Here is a 20,675-nt window from a genome sequence, read left to right on the forward strand (position 1 = left end):
GCAATGTTCAGCCAGCAGCTGTCATGATCTACAATCAGGCATTCAACACTACCAACCTTTTAAATTGAAAACATCATATACCCTCTTCCTTGGAGTAACTGCAGGCACTTTAATTTTATTTGAGACCATTTTCCAAACCCATCATCTAACATAGAGGGACTGTCGCCAACACCCCCGACCCTGTTCAATACTGAAGAGAGATGGAGAATTCTCAAGGCCCACAAATGGACTCAAAAACAGTACCCAGCTTGGACATTCCATCCTGACACATAGGTCCCCCAGGTTGTTCCTAGCCAGGCTCCATACTGGAAAGTTTACCAGCCAGAAGAAATAGTCCTCCTAGACCACTACTGAGAGATACTCTTGAGGGGTCTCTGGGTGGCATCCAGAAAGCTCACCACACAGCCAAAATTATAACTGTCATCCAGAAGAGTAATGAGGCACCAGGAGATTTTTATGAGTGGCTAGTTGAGGCATTCAGATTTGTTCCCCTTTCAACCCTGAAGCCCCAGAAAATGAACAGAGGGTCAGCAGCACTTTTGTGCTCAAAGTGCCCCTGACATTCATCAAAAGCTCCAGAAACTCAAGGGCTTTGCAGGCATGAATGCTACTCAGTTTCTGGAAGTGGCAAGCAAGGTCTATGTTAACTGAGACCGGAATTATGATCCGAGGCAGGTGGCACTTAGCCTGCTACACCCCTCTACAAGTACCAGAACTCTGTTGCCCTGCACCTATAGTAGCAGGGAGGATCAGAGCAGGGGCCCATTGTGTATCTTTAGTGCTGAGGCTTGTCATGTCTGGTACTCTCATGTTCTGGCCATTGCAGTGTTTGACACAGTACGAGGCACTTGGCAATTTACATGAGATTTGAGTGGGGATTCATTATACTAACTTTAACACAAAATGAGAAGGCTTAAAAGTTGTTACAAAATTGTGCTGGTGGAAAATGACTGGTAGGAGGAGGAGGCTCATGGGGACTTGGTACCTTGTTCAATAGATGACAACCGTGGCTCATCTGGGTCTATAGCACACTTGGTACAGACATGTCTTCTTCAATCATGGCTTGGAAAAATCAGAGTATCCAGCAATAGCAGTTTTAGATTATTTGTGAGTAGTGAGGGTTTGAGGATGCCGACCCTGGATGCTCTTGACAGGGGGAACTTAACTGTAACAGGGCTGGCAGAGCTCCATCATGTCACTGTTGTCTACCACCTCTCCCTCCATGTTCTGTAGCAGTTAGAAGCCACCAGTGTGTCCAGGGTCTGACTGAACTGGTGTTCATTCTCTAGGCAGAAGGCACCATCAGCAGAGTGGGAGGATTCTGGATCCAGATATGTGGGAATAGCACTTTTTATGCCCTGCTGATGTGGGACAGCCATCCCCATGTGTGTAGCCCTGATCTCCTATCTTCTGCTGCGACTGATGACAGTTGATCCCTTAGTGCTGCCTATTGTGTGCTGAGACTGCGGTGACTGTTCCTCGCCACCGCTGGAGAATTAGGCAGGCTGCCCACAGCTTACCTTGACCGAGGAGGGGAAGTACGCCACCCACCACTCAGCCTTCCCCAAACCCGGGGGACAATCAGGCATGGTGTGGAGCCCAGTCGAAGCAGGGTCTCACTTTATTGTAAAAGGGAGGTGTATATATAGCTGAGTTACAGAGCAGATGGTACAGAGCAGATGAGCAGATGCGGGCAAGGGGTGGGGTGTTGAGATGCAAAAGGGTCTTAGCCACTCCTATTATACCACCTTAATGATCCTTAAGCAGAAGTGCCCTGGGGCTGGGGTGTTTGCTACCAGGGATTTGAAACTTAAAGACAGATTTTCAAATTTGAGGCAGGCTCAGGAAGTTCCTCTAGGCCTCTCCGGATTCAGCCTCCCCCACACTGAGACTGTGTAAATTTCTCCCATTCCTTAATATGACCCTGTGGGGGTGAGTGAGCATGTACACTTGGTGTGTCTGTGTTTGGATCATGGGTCTTTGGGCAGTCAGCACCGACCGCAGTATTGGGCAATGGGCCTGCAATGAATGCACCAGACAGATGAATCCTGTGAGTGTGGCAATTTAACTGGTGGCCACCCAATGCCAATTGGGTGAGAAGCTGCCTCTTTGTGGACCAGGGAGGTGAGACGTGGACTTTTTCTATTTAGCTCTCCCTCTGACACTTCTATTGGCTAAGTCACCCTTCCAGGTGTCTAGCTCCTGTCATCCACCTGTCTTTAAGGCTGTCTGTGCCTCTGACCAGATGGATAGGAGCTCTGTAAGGGGAAGTGTATAGTGATTCTTTGGAGCTGTGTGACGTTGAGAGATTTTTCTGCCAACTTCAAAGAGGGCTGGCCTCTGACAGCTGGTTGCTGTGGAGTTTCAAATGATGAGCTGAGGCACAGCCATCTTCATTTGGAGAGAGTTGCTGGATAGCTCCAACCAGTGCTTTTTATTATTTAATCTAGTGTTCAACTAGTAACATAACAATTAGGAACGCACAGCCAGACTAATCACTGTAGAAAAATAACAAGCAGGCACAAACAAGAGAGATAAGTATCATCTGACAGATGTAGAGCTTTTTGGGGGTGAGAGAATGCAAGATTCTCTCCATCTCTCTCTATCTCTGTCTCTCTCTCTTCCCACAACCATGCCTCTAAAATAATTAAGGGCCAGAGCTTGGTACAGTGGGTTAAGTCACTATCTACATTGCTGGAATCCCATATGGATGCCCATTCAATCCTGTACAGCTCCCTGATTATGCACCTAGGAAAGTGGCAGAGAATGGCCTGTGTCCTTGAGCCCCTGCAACTATATGGGAGACCTAGAGGAAGTTTCTATTCCTGGCTCTTGGTTCAGCCTGGCTCGGCCTCACCTATTGCAATCTTTTGGGGAGTGAACAATTACATAATCATCTCTCTCTCTCTGTCTCTCTCTCTGAATTTCAAATAAATAAGTAAATACTTTTAAAAGGCCACAAATGTTTTACATTTGTTTGATGTTGCTTTTCCTTTCTTTTTGTTATGGTTGTATTTTATTTGTAAAGCAGAGCTGAGAGAGAGAGAGAGAAGAGCAGAGCAGATAAAAGAAGCAAAGCTTGGAGAAGAGAGGGGAGGGGAGGGAAGGAGAGGGAAGGGGAGAAGAGGTGAGGAGAGGGGAGGGAGGGGAGCAGAGGGGAGGGGAGGGGAGGAGAGGAGAGGAGAGGAGAGGAGAGGAGAGACCTCCAACTTCTGGTTTATTGCCCCAAATGGTCACAATGGCTGGGGCTGTCTAAGGCTGAAGCCAGGAGCCTGGAACCCCATCTGGATTTCCCAGTGGGTTTGCAGGGGGCCATGTACTTGGGCCATCCTCAGCAGCACTCTCAGAAGCATTAGCAGGAAGCTGGATTAGAAGTGAGGGAGTAGGCACCCAAACCAGTTCTCACAGAGGATACCAGCATCACAGATAGCAGCTTAACCCATTGTGCCACAATGCCAGTGCTTTGATGTTGTGTTTTCTTAACTGTAATCCATGAGTATCATTTTCTTTATGGACCGCCATAAAAATGTTTCTATGTTTTGTTTTATTGAATATAAAATCTATTATATTAATATAGAAATAATTATTTTAAAGTCTTGACTTATCTCACATGTGTTGATTTTGTGATATTCTCCATTATAATCGTAATCATTACAATCAACTTCATAGAGACAAATTTGACCATTACAAACAATATTTTGTGGCCATTTACATTTCAAGCATCCTGTCTTACTGACAATTTGTCTTATGATTAACTGTTTTTATAGAATAAAAATTTATTATCCTATCAAGTTTAGAGTTTTTGCCTTATAAACCACTTTTCCTAAATGACTTTATATTTTTTAAAAGTATTCATGCTGCCTACTGCTTTTGTCATTTATTTTTCAATGAAAACTATGGATAAGAGTGACAATTGAAAACCAGAAATATTGTGAATGGGAGAGAGGAGGCTTGTATTTGGGGATTTAAACCATGGAAATGGCCTCATGAATAATGGACAACCTTACTGTGTTAATCAAGTTAAACTATGTTCCATAATCTGTATATACGAAAAACATGAAACTTGCATACCTTAAATACAGTTGAAAATCCCAAGTTTCCAGAAGAATTATTTATTTAGCCTAGATTATTACTTCAGCACCAGTGGTCATTTAAATGGAAAGTCACTGAATAAAATTTACACCTAAATTAACATAATAAGGTCTTGTACCTAAATACCATTATTTCTAGAGTGGCTTTCAGGGCACAGAAGTTTTAATCATTATGATACCCAATTTTCTAATAATGTGCTATAAGTGTTTGGCTCTGGATAAAGATAAATATTTTTCTGTTGTAGAATTTCATAGCTGGAAGATACACTGAATGACCAGATGTAACGTCAAAATAATCTGGGGTTGGGCCGGCACCACGGCTCACTTGGCTAATCCTCCACCTGCGTTGCCAGTACCCTGGTTCTATTCCCAGTTGGGGTGCCAGATTCTGTCCCGGTTGTTCCACTTCCAGTCCAGGTCTTTGTTGTGGCCCAGGAAGGTAGTAAAGGATGGCCCAAGTGCTTGGGCCCTGCATCCACATGGAAGACCAGGAGGAAGCACCTGGCTACTGGCTTTGGATTGGCACAGAGTGCTGGCCATAGCAGCCATTTGGGGGGTGAACCAATGGAAAAGGAAGACCTTTCTCTCTGTCTCTCTGTCTCTCTCTCTCCCAACTCTGCCTGTCCAAAAAAAAAAAAAAATCTGGGGTTGGTGCTAAGCCACTGCTTGCAATACAGGTATCCCATATCTGAGTGTCTGTTTGACTTCTAGATAATCTGTTTCCAATACAACTCCCTAGTAATGTACCCAGAAAGGTAGAAGATGGCCCATATGGTTGAGCTCCTGCCACCCATGTGGGAGACCTGGATGGAGTTCCATAATCCTGGCTTTGACCTCGAGAAATGCTAGCCATTGTGGCCATTTGGGTAGTCAATTAGCAGATGGAAGAGAGATTTCTCTCTTGTTCTGTCTTTCCATTTAAAATTTATCATACTTCATAAGTGTGTTAGTATATTTGTGTCCTTTTTTTTTCTTTTTTTTTTAAACTTTTATTTAATGAATATAAATTTCCAAAGTACAGCTTATGGAACACAATGACTTCCCCCCCATAACGTCCCTCCCACCCGCAACCCTCCCCTCTCCCACTCCCTCTCCCCTTCCATGCACATCAAGATTCATTTTCAATTCTCTTTATATACAGAAGATCAGTTTAGCATACATTAAGTAAAGATTTCAAGTTTGCTCCCACACAGAAACATAAAGTGAAAAATAATAGATGATTTTTTAAATGATGATGAAGTCAGATCAGACCTATTGTCATGTTTAATCCCAGTGACAGTCAAGTTGGGAATTGGTAATTTCTTCTTCTTCTTCTTTTTTTTTTTTTACAGAAGATCAGTTTAATATACATTAAGTAAAGCTTTCAACAGTTTGCACCCACATAGAAACACAGAGTGAAATATACTGTTTGAGTACTCGTTATAGGATTAAGTCTCAATGTACAGCTCGCTAAGGACAGAGATCCTACATGAGGAGTAAGTGCACAGTGACTCCTGTTGTTGACTTTACAAATTGACACTCTTGTTTATGGCCTCAGTAATCTCCCCATGCTCCAGTCATGAGTTTCCAAGGCTATGGAAGCCCCTTGAGTTCTCTGACTCTTATCTTGTTTAGACAAGGTCATAGTCAAAGTGGAGGTTCTCTCCTCCCTTCAGAGAAAGGTACCTCCTTCTTTGAAGACCTGTTCTTTCCACTGGGATCTCACTCACAGAGATCTTTCATTTAGGTGTGTTTTTTTTGTTCTTTTTTTTTTTTTTGCCTGAGTGTTTTGGATTTCCATGCCTGAAATACTCCCATGGGCTTTTCAGCCAGATCTGAATGCCTTTAGGGCTGATTCTGAGGCCAGAGTGCTGTTTAGGACATCCGCCATTCTATGAGTCTGCTGAGTATCTCGCTTCCCATGTTGGATCACTCTCCCCTTTATTTATTCTATCGGTTAGTATTAGCAGGTACTAGACTTGTTTATGTGCTCCCTTAGACTCTTAGTCCTTTCATTATGATCAATTGCGAACTGAAATTGATCACTTGGACTAGTGAGATGGCATTGGTACATGCCACCTTGATGGGATTGAATTGGATTCCCCTGGTATGTTTCTAACTCTACCATTTGGGGCAAGTCAGCCTGAGCATGTCCCAAATTATACATCTCTTCCCTCTCTTATTCCCACTCTTATGTTTAACAGGGATCACATTTCAGTTAAAATTCAACACTTAAGAATAACTGTGTATTAATTACAGAATTAAACCAGTCATATTAAGTAGAACAGACAAAAAAAACTACTAAGAGGGATAATGTATTAAGTTGTTCATTAATAGTCAGGGCTATGCTGATCAAGTCACCGTTTCTCATAGTGTCCATTTCACTTCAACAGGTTTCCTTTTAGGTGCTCAGTCAGTTGTCAACGATCAGGGAGAACATATGGTATTTGTCCCTTTGGGACTGGCTTATTTCACTCAGCATGATGTGTTCCAGATTCCTCCATTTTGTTGCAAATGACTGGATTTCATTGCTTCTTACTGCGGTATAGTATTCTAAAGAGTACATATCCCATAATTTCTTTATCCAGTCTACTGTTGATGGGCATTTAGGTTGGTTCCAGGTCTTGGCTATTGTGAATTGTGCTGCAATAAACATTAGGCTGCAGACCGCTTTTTTGTTTGCCAATTTAAATTCCTTTGTGTAAATTCCAAGGAATGGGATGGCTGGGTCGAATGATAGGGTTATATTCAGGTTTCTGAGGAATCTCCAGACTGACTTCCATAGTGGCTTGACCAGTTTGCATTCCCACCAACAGTGGGTTAGTGTCCCTTTTTCCCCACATCCTCGCCAGCATCTGTTGTTGGTAGATTTCTGTATGTGAGCCATTCTAACCGGGGTGAGGTGAAACCTCATTGTGGTTTTGATTTGCATTTCCCTGATTGCTAATGACCTTGAACATTTTTTCATGTGCCTGTTGGCCATTTGGATTTCCTCTTTTGAAAAATGTCTATTGAGGTCCTTGGCCCATCTCTGAAGTGGGTTGTTTGTTTTGTTTTTTTGGAGTTTCTTGATCTCTTTGTAGATTCCGGTTATTAACCCTTTATCTGTTGCATAGTTTGCAAATATTTTTTCCCATTCTGTCGGTTGTCTCTTCACTCTCCTGACTGTTTCTTTTGCAGTACAGAAACTTCTCAATTTGATGCAATCCCAATAGTTGATTTTGGCTTTGACTGCCTGTGCCTCCCGGGTCTTTTCCAGAGATTCTTTGCTTGTGCCAATATCTTGAAGGGTTTCTCCAATGTTCTCTAATAACTTGATGGTGTCAGGTCATAGATTTAGGTCTTTAATCCACGTTGAGTGGATTTTTGTGTAAGGTGTAAGGTAGGGGTCTTGCTTCATGCTTCTGCACATGGAAATCCAGTTTTCCCAGCACCATTTATTGAATAGACTGTCCTTGCTCCAGGAATTGGTCTTAGATCCTTGATCAAATATAAGTTGGCTGTAGATGTTTGGGTTGATTTCTGGTGTTTCAATTCTGTTCCATTGGTCTATCCATCTGTTTCTGTACCAGTACCATGCTGTTTTGATTACAACTGCCCTGTAGTATGTCCTGAAATCTGGTATTGTGATGCCTCCGGCTTTGTTTTTGTTGTACAAGATTGCTTTAGCTATTCGAGGTCTCTTGTGCCTCCATATGAATTTCAGCATCATTTTTTCTAGATCTGAGAAGAATGTCTTTGGTATCTTGATTGGGATTGCATTGAATCTATAAATTGCTTTTGGGAGAATGGACATTTTGATGATGTTGATTCTTCCAATCCATGAGCATGGAAGATTTTTCCATTTCTTGGTATCCTCTTCTATTTCTTTCTTTAAGATTTTGTAATTTTCATCGTAGAGATCTTTAACGTCCTTGGTTAAGTTTATTCCAAGGTATTTGATTGTTTTTGTAGCTATTGTGAATGGGATTGATCTTAGCAGTTCTTTCTCAGCCATGGCATTGCTTGTGTATACAAAGGCTGTTGATTTTTGTGCATTGATTTTATATCCTGCCACTTTGCCACACTCCTCTATGAGTTCCAATAGTCTCTTAGTAGAGTTCTTTGGATCCCCTAAGTAAAGAATCATATAGTCTGCAAAGAGGGATAGTTTGACTTCTTCCTTCTCTATTTGTATTCCTTTGATTTCTTTTTCTTGTCTGATGGCTCTGGCTAAAACTTCCAGAACTATGTTAAATAGCAGTGGTGAGAGTGGGCATCCCTGTCTGGTGCCAGATCTCAGTGGAAATGCTTCCAACTTTTCCCCATTCAATAGGATGCTGGCTGTGGGCTTTTCATAGATTGCTTTGATTATATTGAGGAATGTTCCTTCTATACCCAATTTGCTTAGAGTTTTCATCATGAAAGGGTGTTGAATCTTATCTAATGCTTTCTCTGCATCTATTGAGATAATCATATGGTTTTTCTTCTGCAGTCTGTTAATGTGGTGAATCACATTGATTGATTTCGAATGTTGAACCATCCCTGCATACCAGGGATAAATCCCATTTGGTCTGGGTGGATGATTTTCCTGATGTGTTGTTGAATTCTATTGGCGAGAATTTTATTGAGGATTTTTGCGTCTATGTTCATCAGGGATATTGGTCTATAATTTTCTTTCCGTGCTGCATCTTTCTCTGGCTTATGGATTAAGGTGATGTTGGTTTCATAGAAAGAATTTGGGAGGATTCCATCTTTTTCGATTGTTCTGAATACTTTGAGAAGAAATGGAATTAGTTCTTCTTTAAATGTCTGGTAGAATTCAGCAGTGAATCCATCTGGTCCTGGGCTTTTCTTTGATGGGAGGGCCTTTATTACTGTTTCAATTTCTGTTTCAGTTATGGGTCTATTTAGGTTTTCTATGTCTTCATGGTTCAATTTAGGTAGGTTGCATGTGTCCAGGAATCTATCCATTTCTGATAGGTTTCCCTGTTTGCTGGCATACAAGTCCTTGTAGTAATTTCTGATGATTCTTTTTATTTCTGTGGTGTCTGTTGTTATGTTTCCTTTTTCATCTCTGATTTTATTGATTTGGGTCTTTTCTCTTCTTTTTTTTTAGTTAGTTGGGCCAATGGGGTGTCAATTTTGTTTATTTTTTCAAAAAACCAGCTCCTCGTTTGGCTGCTTTTTTGTAATTTTTTTTGATTCAATCCTGTTGATTTCTTCTCTGATTTTAATTATTTCTCTTCTCCTACTAGATTCGGGACTGGTTTGCTGCAGTTTTTCTAGGTCCTTGAGATGCACTGAAAGCTCATTTATTTGGTGCCTTTCCAATTTCTTGATATAGGCCCCTATTGCTATAAACTTGCCTCTCAATACTGCTTTTGTCGTATCGCATAAGTTTTGATATGTTGTGTTTTTATCCTCACTTACTTCCAGAAAGTTTCTGATTTCTCTTTTGATTTCTTGAATGACCCAGTGTTCATTCAGTTGCATGTTGTTCAGTCTCCATGTGTTTGCGTACTTTCTGGGGTTTCCTGAGTTGCTAATTTCCAGCTTCATTCTGCTGTGGTCTGAGAAGCTGCATGGTATGATTCTAATTCTTTTAAATTTGCTGAGACTTGCTTTATGGCCTAGTATGTGATCAATCCTAGAGAAGGTTCCATGCACTGCTGAGAAGAATGTAAAGTCTTTAGATGTAGGATTGAAAGTTCTGTAGATATCTGTTAGATCCATTTGGGCAATAGTGTCGATTAAATCTGCTGTTTCCTTGTTGATCTTCTGTCTGGATGATCTATCTATTTCTGAGAGTGGAGTATTGAAGTCCCCCAGTACTATTGTATTGGAATCTAAGTCTCCCTTTAAGTCCCTTAACATATCTTTTAAATAGACCGGTGCCCTGTAATTAGGTGCATATACATTGATAATTGTTATATCTTCCTGTTGAATTGAGCCCTTAATCATTATATAGTGCCCCTCTTTGTCTCTCTTAACAGTTTTTGTATTAAAGTTTATTTTGTCTGATATTAATATGGCTACACCTGCTTTTTTTTGGTTTTTGTTGGCATGGAATATCTTTTTCCAACCTTTCACTTTCAGACTGCATGCATCTTTGTTAGAGAGATGTGTTTGTTGTAGGCAACAAATAGTTGGGTGTAGTTCCTTAAGCCAGTCAGCCAGTCTGTGTCTTTTAACTGGACAGTTCAGGCCATTCACGTTTAATGTGACTATTGATACATAGTGACTTTGCCCTGCCATTTTCCCGGAGATATTTTCTAGTATATGCTTTGAGCTTCCCATGCTCTTTTACTGGTAGGTGTATATTTGTGTCCTTTAAACCACATTAAAGACATGGCTATTATTTTACAGAAAAAAGATTAAAATTTGTAAATGCCTTTTTCAAGTGGAATTTTAAAAAAGATTCTCATTTAGCACATCTGTGTGAGAGATGCTTTATGTTTTCAAATTTTTCTTCCTGTAGTTTCAGATAATGTGAAAACCCTCGTTCCCATGCATTTTCCTCATCAGTGGCTACTATAAGTTTTTAATGTTATGGGGTGATTTTATTAAACATATTACATTGTACAAGCATATTTTGCATTTACAGTGTGTTTTATTTCTAGATTTTCAGCATGTATTCTGTTCCATTGCTTCAGCTTGCTTCTGTGTTGTCACCATTGCTGCATAATCTTGTCTAACTCTGTACATTCTTAGTTTCCTCTCAAATCTGTTTGATTTATGTTCATTCTTATATTACCTTCCTTTATGTACCACTCTTGTATTACCTGTTTAATTTAATTTAATTTTTTCTTCTCTAATTCATTTTTACTGAATTCTAATTCTTTTTCTTTTGGGTATTTACATAGTAATCCAATTATTATTCATACATGAATTGTTCTGATTCTGACAAATTTGTTCTTTTTCAATCTAATATTTTATTTATGTCATCATTTTAATGCTATATATATATGTTGTTGTTTAGTAATAATGTCTTTCATGTGTCTTCACTTTGCTTTTTTATTCTCTGTTGCTCTGTGTGTGAATTGCAACTGTGCCTATTCCATGTTCATGTTGGAGCACAATGGCTCTATGCTGTTTTATGGGGAGGCTTCTGTGTAGGTTGTTAGGAGACAGGCAGGGAAGAATCTTCTGGCATCATATTTTAAAGTTTCGTATGAGCTTACGAATTGTACTAAAACATGGCTCTTCTCTATTTTCTGGAAGCTTCCTTTCTGCTATGTTTTCATCATAGGTTAGAACTTTCTCTTTACCTTGATTTTAGTTTTGCCAACATTCACATTGGATTCTCCTCCCAGTGGAGCTTCCTCATTGTAGATCTCTGCTCAGAAACAAGTGCATGTGCTTATGACTTTTGTGAGTTACTTCTTCCTAGGCCCCACCAGCATCAATGAACCTTACAGAAAACCTGCTACTCTTTAACACATCTTAGCTGATTTCAGCTTTTCTCTTAAAGGCATCCCATCAAATTTCTCCTCAGGATGAAGACTTCACTTTTCTTGGGAATTTTGGATCTTGGATACTTCTTACTTTAAAAAAAAAAAAGAATTGTGGTTATGTGTATTGGCCATATACATATTTAGTCCCTTTGAGGATCTATTTACTGACATAGAAAAACCACTTTGAAATAATGATCTTGATACCACCCTCCACATATTCTAATATGGCCCCAGCCTCCTCAGGTTTTCCTTCATGGGAAATAAACTAAAAATTCAGGCAGGGGCTCATGGTTTATTAATAAAATAATGCCTTCAAAGACTCAGTGGGCCTTGTGGCACTTTGGCTCCAAAGAGTACCTTGTTACAAGTCATTTTCATGACAGACACAAGCCATCTTTTTATTACTTCTCTCCTGGTCATGATACTTCATCTCAAATTAATGGAAATGCCCTTAGCACAGTGGAAAAATGATAGTAAGAAATATTTCCTTCAATGTGGTCTTTAAACTAGAGCACACTATTTTCTTTAAAATTCTTACTCAGTTTTTATATCAAAGTCTCATGAAATTGATTGCTTCATGCTTGGGGTTTGAAAGCAAATTTTCCCATCCTAGAAATCATCACATTGCTGAACACTATTTTTTTTACTATTATTTAATGGAATCATCTGCTTTCACACTATTTCTATCTACTAAATAAAAATTTTACCAAATATTTGACCCTGCATAGAAAAATCTTTTTGTTTTAATCCTCTGAAATTAGTTTCCTTATTAATCATCACGTTTCAAGACTTGTTTTGTCTTTGCTAACCTTTCTTTTCAAGGTACTCATTCATGATATTCTTTGCTGGACAGGGGAAAGTAGGTCCTGTGTGGGTAATAAGTCACATCTAGGATATCAGAGACATGGTAATATCAAAGTATGCACATTCTACAAACCATTCGAAGAGTAGCTGATTTGTCGTGCAACAGATTAACACACCATTTGGGATGTCACATACAACTGCAGAGTGCTGAGGATAAGTCCCACCTCTGCTTCTCCTCCATTTTCATACTAATTCTAGTGGGAGGCAGATGATGACCATACTCAGCCTCCCCTCGTGGTCATCGCGTTTCCCTTTTTTCTCTCTGGTCTTTTCCTTCTCTGCCTCTTCTCATCTTTCTCGCTGGGGCGCTCTGCGGTGTGACACGGACGAATCCTCTTCCTCACCAGGCCCGCGCCTTTCTTTTTCTGCCCACGGTGCTCCATTTCTCTCTGGCCGCCACTGATACTGCTGCACAGCTGTTGTCGGTGCCTCGCTTTTTCCCCGACGTCGTTCCTGCAGCTTATGGCCCAGGCCGCCTTGGGTCTTTCTGCTCAAGGTTACCACATCCCTCTTTAAAAATTCTGCCGAGAAAGAGAAGATGCTTTACCCGACTCTTTGTTGCTCTTTCAAATAAACAAATATAAAAATATTTTAAGGGTTCATAAAATTAAATTAAATATATGATTTTATTTTGGTGCAGTAACAATTTGGAATTCATAAAATGCATTTTTATCTTACACTTTCCATATATTAAAAAAAGTCTTTTTTGCCAAAAAACTATACCAAAGTAAACTCATACTTTTAAGTCTCTTTCCATGTACTTTCCAAATCTCCCCATGTTTCACCCACTGCAGTGTAGGGCAGCTACAACTGATGTTCCCATCCAGGCAGTAGACTTACATTCTGAGTATTTATGGAGCCTGAAAATAAATTTTGATGCAATTTTAATTTAGAACTAGAGTGAAAAGAATAGAATACAGTGAGAGTGGACATGAGTTTTAAGTACTCTTTTTCTTTCTTTTTTTTTTGTGTGTGTACATTTTTTTAAACTTTTATTTAATGAATATAAATTTCCAAAGTACGACTTATGGATTACAATGGCTTCCCCCCCATAACGTCCCTCCCACCCACAACCCTCCCCTTTCCCACTCCCTCTCCCCTTCCATTCACATCAAGATTCATTTTCGATTCTCTTTATATACTGAAGATCAGTTTAGCATACATTAAGTAAAGATTTCAACAGTTTGCTCCCACACAGAAACATAAAGTGAAAAATAATAGATGATTTTTAAATGATGATGAAGTCAGATCAGACCTATTGTCATGTTTAATCCCAGTGACAGTCAAGTTGGGAATTGATAATTTCTTTTCTTTTTTTTTTTACAGAAGATCAGTTTAGTATGCATTAAGTAAAGATTTCAACAGTTTGCACCCCCATAGAAACACAAAGTGAAATATATTTTTTGAGTACTCGTTATAGCATTAAATCTCAATGTAAGCACATTAAGGACAGAGATCCTACATGAGGAGTAAGTGCACAGTGACTCCTGTTGTTGACTTTACCAATTGACACTCCTGTCTATGGCATCAGTAATCTCCCTATGCTCCAGTCATGAGTTTCCAAGGCTATGGAAGCCCTCTGAGTTCTCCGACTCTTATCTTGTTTAGACAAGGTCATAGTCAAAGTGGAGGTTCTCTCCTCCCTTCAGAGAAAGGTACCTCCTTCTTTGAAGACCTGTTCTTTCCACTGGGATCTCACTCACAGAGATCTTTTTGCCAGAGTGTCTTGGCTTTCCATGCCTGAAATACTCCCATGGGCTTTTCAGCCAGATCTGAATGCCTTTAGGGCTGATTCTGAGGCCAGAGTGCTATTTAGGACATCTGCCATTCTATGAGTCTGCTGAGTATCTCACTTCCCATGTTGGATCACTCTCCCCTTTATTTACTCTATCGGTTAGTGTTAGCAGGTACTAGACTTGCTTATGTGCTCCCTTTGACTCTTAGTCCTTTCATTATGATCAATTGCGAACTGAAATTGATCACTTGGACTAGTGAGATGGCATTGGTACATGCCACCTTGATGGGATTAAATTGGAGTCCCCTGGTATGTTTCTAACTCTACCATTTGGGGCAAGTCAGCCTGAGCATGTCCCAAATTATATATCTCTTCCCTCTCTTATTCCCACTCTTATGTTCAACAGGGATCACATTTCAGTTAAATTTCAACACTTAAGAATAACTGTGTATCAATTACAGAATTAAACCAGTCATATTAAGTAGAACAGACAAAAAAACTACTAAGAGGGATAATGTATTAAGTTGTTCATTAACAGTCAGGGCTATGCTGATCAAGTCACCGCTTCCCATAGTGTCCATTCCACTTCAACAGGTTTCCCTTTTGGTGTTCAATCAGTTGTCACCGATCAGGGAGAACATATGGTATTTGTCCCTTTGGGACTGGCTTATTTCACTCAGCATGATGTGTTCCAGATTCCTCCATTTTGTTGCAAATGACTGGATTTCGTTGTTTCTTACTGCGGTATAGTATTCTAAAGAGTACATATCCCATAATTTCTTTATCCAGTCTACCGTTGATGGGCATTTAGGTTGGTTCCAGGTCTTAGCTATTGTGAATTGAGCTGCAATAAACATTAGGCTGCAGACCGCTTTTTTGTTTGCCAATTTAAATTCCTTTGGGTAAATTCCAAGGAGTGGGATGGCTGGGTCGAACGGTAGGGTTATCTTCAGGTTTCTGAGGAATCTCCAGACTGACTTCCATAGTGGCTTGACCAGTTTGCATTCCCACCAACAGTGGGTTAGTGTCCCTTTTTCCCCACATCCTCGCCAGCATCTGTTGTTGGTAGATTTCTGAATGTGAGCCATTCTAACCGGGGTGAGGTGGAACCTCATTGTGCTTTTGATTTGCATTTCTCTGATTGCTAATGACCTTGAACATTTTTTCATGTGCCTGTTGGCCATTTGGATTTCCTCTTTTGAAAAATGTCTATTGAGGTCCTTGGCCCATCTCTTAATTGGGTTGTTGGTTTTGTTTTTGTGGAGTTTCTTGATCTCTTTGTAGATTCTGGTTATTAACCCTTTATCTGTTGCATAGTTTGCAAATATTTTTTCCCATTCTGACGGTTGTCTCTTCACTCTCCTGACTGTTTCTTTTGCAGTACAGAAACTTCTCAATTTGATGCAATCCCAATAGTTAATTTTGGCTTTGACTGCCTGTGCCTCCCGGGTCTTTTCCAGAAACTCTTTGCCTGTGCCAATATCTTGAAGGGTTTCTCCAATGTTCTCTAATAACTTGATGGTGTCAGGTCGTAGATTTAGGTCTTTAATCCATGTTGAGTGGATTTTTGTGTAAGGTGTAAGGTAGGGGTCTTGCTTCATGATTCTGCACGTGGAAATCCAATTTTCCCAGCACCATTTATTGAATAGACTGTCCTTGCTCAAGGAATTAGTTTTAGATCCTTGATCAAATATAAGTTGGCTGTAGATGTTTGGGTTGATTTCTGGTATTTCAATTCTGTTCCATTGGTCTATCCATCTGTTTCTGTACCAGTACCATGCTGTTTTGATTACAACTGCCCTGTAGTATGTCCTGAAATCTGGTATTGTGATGCCTCCGGCTTTGTTTTTGTTGTACAAGATTGCTTTAGCTATTCGAGGTCTCTTGTGTCTCCATATAAATGTCAGCACCAATTTTTCCAGATCTGAGAAGAAGGTCTTCGGTATCTTGATTGGTATTGCATTGAATCTATAAATTGCTTTTGGGAGAATGGACATTTTGATGATATTGATTCTTCCAATCCATGAGCATGGAAGATTTTTCCATTTCTTGGTATCCTCTTCTATTTCTTTCTTTAAGGTTTCTTTAAAGATCGTAGAGATCTTTAACGTCCTTGGTTAAGTTTATTCCAAGGTATTTGATTGTTTTTGTAGCTATTGTGAATGGGATTGATCTTAGAAGTTCTTCCTCAGCCATGGCATTGTCTGTGTATACAAAGGCTGTTGATTTTTGTGCATTGATTTTATACCCTGCTACTTTGCCAAACTTCTATGAGTTCCAATAGTCTCTTAGTAGAGTTCTTTGGGTCCCCTAAATAAAGAATCATGTCATCTGCAAAGAGGGATAGTTTGAGTTCTTCCTTCCCAATTTGTATCCCTTTAATTTCTTTTTCTTGCCTAATAGCTCTGGCTAGAACCTCCAGAACTATATTGAATAGCAGTGGTGAGAGTGGACATCCCTGTCTGGTCCCAGATCTCAGTGGAAATGCTTCCAACTTTTCCCCATTCAATAGGATGCTGGCTGTGGGCTTTTCATAGATTGCTTTGATTGTATTGAGGAATGTTCCTTCCAAACCCAGTTTGCTTAGAGTTTTCATCATGAACGGGTGTTGTATTTTATCAAATGCTTTCTCGGCATCTATTGAGATAATCATATGGTTTTTCTTCTGCAGTCTGTTAATGTGGTGTATCACATTGTTTGTCTTGCGCACATTAAACCATCCCTGCATACCAGGGATAAATCCCACTTGGTCTGGGTGGATGATCTTTCTGATGTGTTGTTTCATTCTATTGGCGAGAATTTTATTGAGGATTTTTGCATCTATGTTCATCAGGGATATTGGTCTGTAATTCTCTTTCAGTGCTGCATCTTTTTCCAGCTTAGGAATTAAGGTGATGCTGGCTTCATAGAACGAATTTGGGAGGATTCCCTCTTCTTCGATTGTTCTGAATAGTTTGAGAAGAATTGGAGTTAGTTCTTCTTTAAATGTCTGGTAGAATTCAGCAGTGAATCCATCTGGTCCTGGGCTTTTCTTTGTTGGGAGGGCCTTTATTACTGTTTCAATGTCTGTCTCAGTTATGGGTCTGTTTAGGTTTTCAATGTCTTCCTGGTTCAATTTAGGTAGGTTGCATGTGTCCAGGAATCTATCCATTTCTGATAGGTTTCCCTGTTTGCTGGCATACAAGTCCTTGTAGTAATTTCTGATGATTCTTTTTATTTCTGTGGTGTCTGTTGTTACATTTCCTTTTTCATCTCTGATTTTATTGATTTGGGTCTTTTCTCTTCTTTTTTTAGTTAGTTGGGCCAATGGGGTGTCAATTTTGTTTATTTTTTCAAAAAACCAGCTCCTCGTTTGGCTGATTTTTTGTAATGTTTTTCTTGATTCAATCCTGTTGATTTCTTCTCTGATTTTAATTATTTCTCTTCTCCTACTAGATTTGGGTCTGGTTTGCTGTAGGTTTTCTAGATCCTTGAGGTGAATAGAAAGCTCATCTATTTGGTGCCTTTCCAATTTCTTGATGTAGGCACCTATTGATATAAACTTTCCTCTTAACACTGCTTTTGCTGCGTCCCATAAGTTTTGGTATGTTGTGCTGTTATCCTCATTTACTTCCAGAAAGTTTTTGATTTCTCTTTTGACTTCTTCTATGACCCATTTTTCATTCAGGAGCATGTTGTTCAATCTCCATGTGTTTGCGTATGCTCTAGGGATTCCTGAGTTGTTCATTTCCAACTTCATTCCTTTATGGTCTGAGAAGCTGCATGGTATGATTCTAATTCTTTTGAATTTGCTGAGACTTGCTTTATGGCCTAGTATGTGGTCAATCCTAGAGAAGGTTCCATGTACTGCTGAGAAGAATGTATAATCTTTAGCTGTAGGATTGAAAGTTCTGTATATATCTGTTAGATCCATTTGGGCTATAGTGTCATTTAAATCTACTGTATCCTTGTTGATCTTCTGTCCTATTGATCTGTCTATTTCTGAGAGTGGAGTATTGAAGTCCCCCAGTACTATTGTATTGGGGTCTAAGTCTCCCTTTAAGTCCGTTAACAAATCTTTTAGATAAACCGGTGCCCTGTAGTTAGGTGCATATACATTGATAATTGTTATATCTTCCTGTTGAATTGATCCCTTAATCATTATATAGTGCCCCTCTTTGTCTCTCTTAACGGTTTTTGTGGTAAAGTTTATGGTGTCTGATATTAAGATGGCTACGCCTGCTCTTTTTTCATTTTTGTTGGCATGGTATATCTTTTTCCAGCCTTTCACTTTCAGTCTGTATGGATCTTTGTTGGAAAGATGTGTTTCTTGTAAGCAGCAAATAGATGGGTTTTGTTTTTTAACCCAATCAGCCAAACGATGTCTTTTAACTGGACAGTTCAGGCCATTCACGTTCAATGTGACTAATGATAAGTGGTAACTTTGCCCTGCCATTTGCCAAAGATAAGTTCTAATATATGCTTTGAATTCCCTGTGATCTTTTGCTGTGAGCTTTCCTTCCTTGGTTTCCTTCCTTTACCTTCTTTCATATTGATGACCGTGTTTCTTTGTTTCTGTGTGTAACACATCTTTAAGCATCTTTTGCAGGGCTGGACGAGTGGCAACAAATTCTTTCAATTTCTGTTTGTTATGAAAAGTCTTTATTTCACCTTCATTCACAAATGATAGCTTTGCAGGATATAATATTCTGGGCTGGCAGTTGTTCTCTCTTAGTACCTGGGCTATATCTCGCCATTCCCTCCTAGCTTGTAGAGTTTCTGATGAGAAGTCAGCTGTGAGTCTGATTGGAGATCCTCTGAGAGTAATCTGACGTTTCTCTCTTGCACATTTTAGGATCTTTTCTTTATGTTTCACTGTGGAGAGTTTAATTACAACGTGTCGTGGTGAGGGTCTCTTTTGGTCGTGTTTATTAGGGGTTCTGTGAGCTTCCTGTACTAGGATTTCTCTGTCCTTCTCCAAACCTGGGAAATTTTCTGCTAATATCTCACTAAAAAGGCCTTCTAATCCTTTCTCCCTCTCCATGCCTTCAGGAACTCCTAGAACCCGAATGTTGGGTTTTTTAATAGTATCCTGAAGATTCCCGACAATATGTTTTAGATTTCTAATTTCCTCGTCTTTTCTTTGGTCTGACTGTATCCTTTCCTGTTCTCTGTCTTCTAAGTCCGATATTCTCTCTTCTGCTTCTCCCATTCTGTTTGTAAGGCTCTCTATTGTGTTTTTCATTTGATCTATTGAATTCTTCACTTCAGTCACTATCCCAGTTTCCTGTTGTACTAGTTGTTTCGTTTCATTTTGATTCCTCCTTAATATTTCATTTTCACGAGAGAGATTTTCTATCTTGTCCATTAAGGATTTCTGTAGTTCAAGAATTTGTTTTTGAGAACTTCTTAATGTTCTTATCAATTTTTTGAGATCTGCTTCTTGCATTTCTTCTATGTCATCATCCTCATAATCTTGAATTGGGGTGTCTTTTTCATTTGAGGGCTTCATGGTGACTTCCTTGTTTTTATTACCTTGGTTTTTGCGTTTGTTATTTGTCATATTGGAGATATTTGGTTTCTTCACTGTGGTGCTTTTTCTTGTTATACTATGACTCTAGATTAAGTGGACTATCTGTTTTTGATGGAGCCTTAGGGCTTGAGATGGGTGTGGCCTGAGAGCTCTGTTTGGTGTGCCAAAGGTGACACTCCCAGGTTAGGCGTGGTAAACCTCTCTCTCTCTCTCTCTCTCTCTCTCTTTTTTTGATTCAAAAGGGAAGTTATTCTGCACAGCTGAACGAAGTTGGAGGTAGTTAGCAGGCAAATGATATACCCACAGGAGCCAGCGATCAGAAGCTCTTTCCCAAGGACCACACAGGGAATCTGTTCTGCCCTCAGAGTGGGCTCAAATTCTCCTTCAATCTCCCACTGGGTTGCCAAAGTTATGGAATTGTAGCGTCTCTGGAGAGTGCTCACGTGAATTCCGTGAGTTCTCTCCCCCACCGTCTCTTTTTTCACAGTCTCAGTTCAGTAGCACCATAAATTTACTAGGTCCTAATCTCCTGTTAATTCGCCCCACCCAGAGTCAGGTTTTACTGCTAGGCTCAGGGCCGGTGCAGACCTGAGGTCGCTCTGCTTATGATGTATGTCCAAGATGGCGCCTGCTCTTTGTCTTGCTCGCCCTTGAGAGGTGAGCGGAGAGAGAGAAACCCGTGTCCATACCAGTCACCTTTTTTTTTTTCCCCTCTCTCTCTCTTCCAGTTAGCTTGGTGAAGTCCCCCCCGCCCCGGGGGTCGTTCCCTCTAGTCTCCTCTTTCCGCTTGCCTGCCGGTGTCTCGGGTTATTGAGGTTCGGCTCACCTCGCGTTCCAGCGCTGGTGTGTTGAGTCTGCCGCTGGTGTCCCGAACTGTGGGCTCCCACGCTCTCCACGCAGGTCTGCTCCCCTTCCAGCGCTGATGTGTGGACTCGTAGCCCTGGACGTCCCAAGTCTCCCCGCTGTTGCACTCTCCTTCGAGCACTTGCGCGCAGACCCTGCAGCTTGCGCAGCTCAGTCCTGCGGCTCGGCTTCCGCGGCTCAGTCCCACGGCTCGG

At 40.3% G+C, this 20,675-nt stretch overlaps 1 long non-coding RNA gene across 2 annotated transcripts in view; it reads right to left on the reverse strand.

Moving 5' to 3' along the window:
- LOC103346806 (uncharacterized) overlaps positions 1–20,675 on the reverse strand; it is a 104,284-nt gene that overhangs the window by 14,446 nt on the left and 69,163 nt on the right. The window lies entirely within an intron of this gene.

The sequence above is a fragment of the Oryctolagus cuniculus genome, unplaced genomic scaffold (assembly GCF_964237555.1).
Source record: "Oryctolagus cuniculus unplaced genomic scaffold, mOryCun1.1 SCAFFOLD_55, whole genome shotgun sequence".
Classification (NCBI taxonomy): Eukaryota; Metazoa; Chordata; class Mammalia; order Lagomorpha; family Leporidae; genus Oryctolagus; species Oryctolagus cuniculus.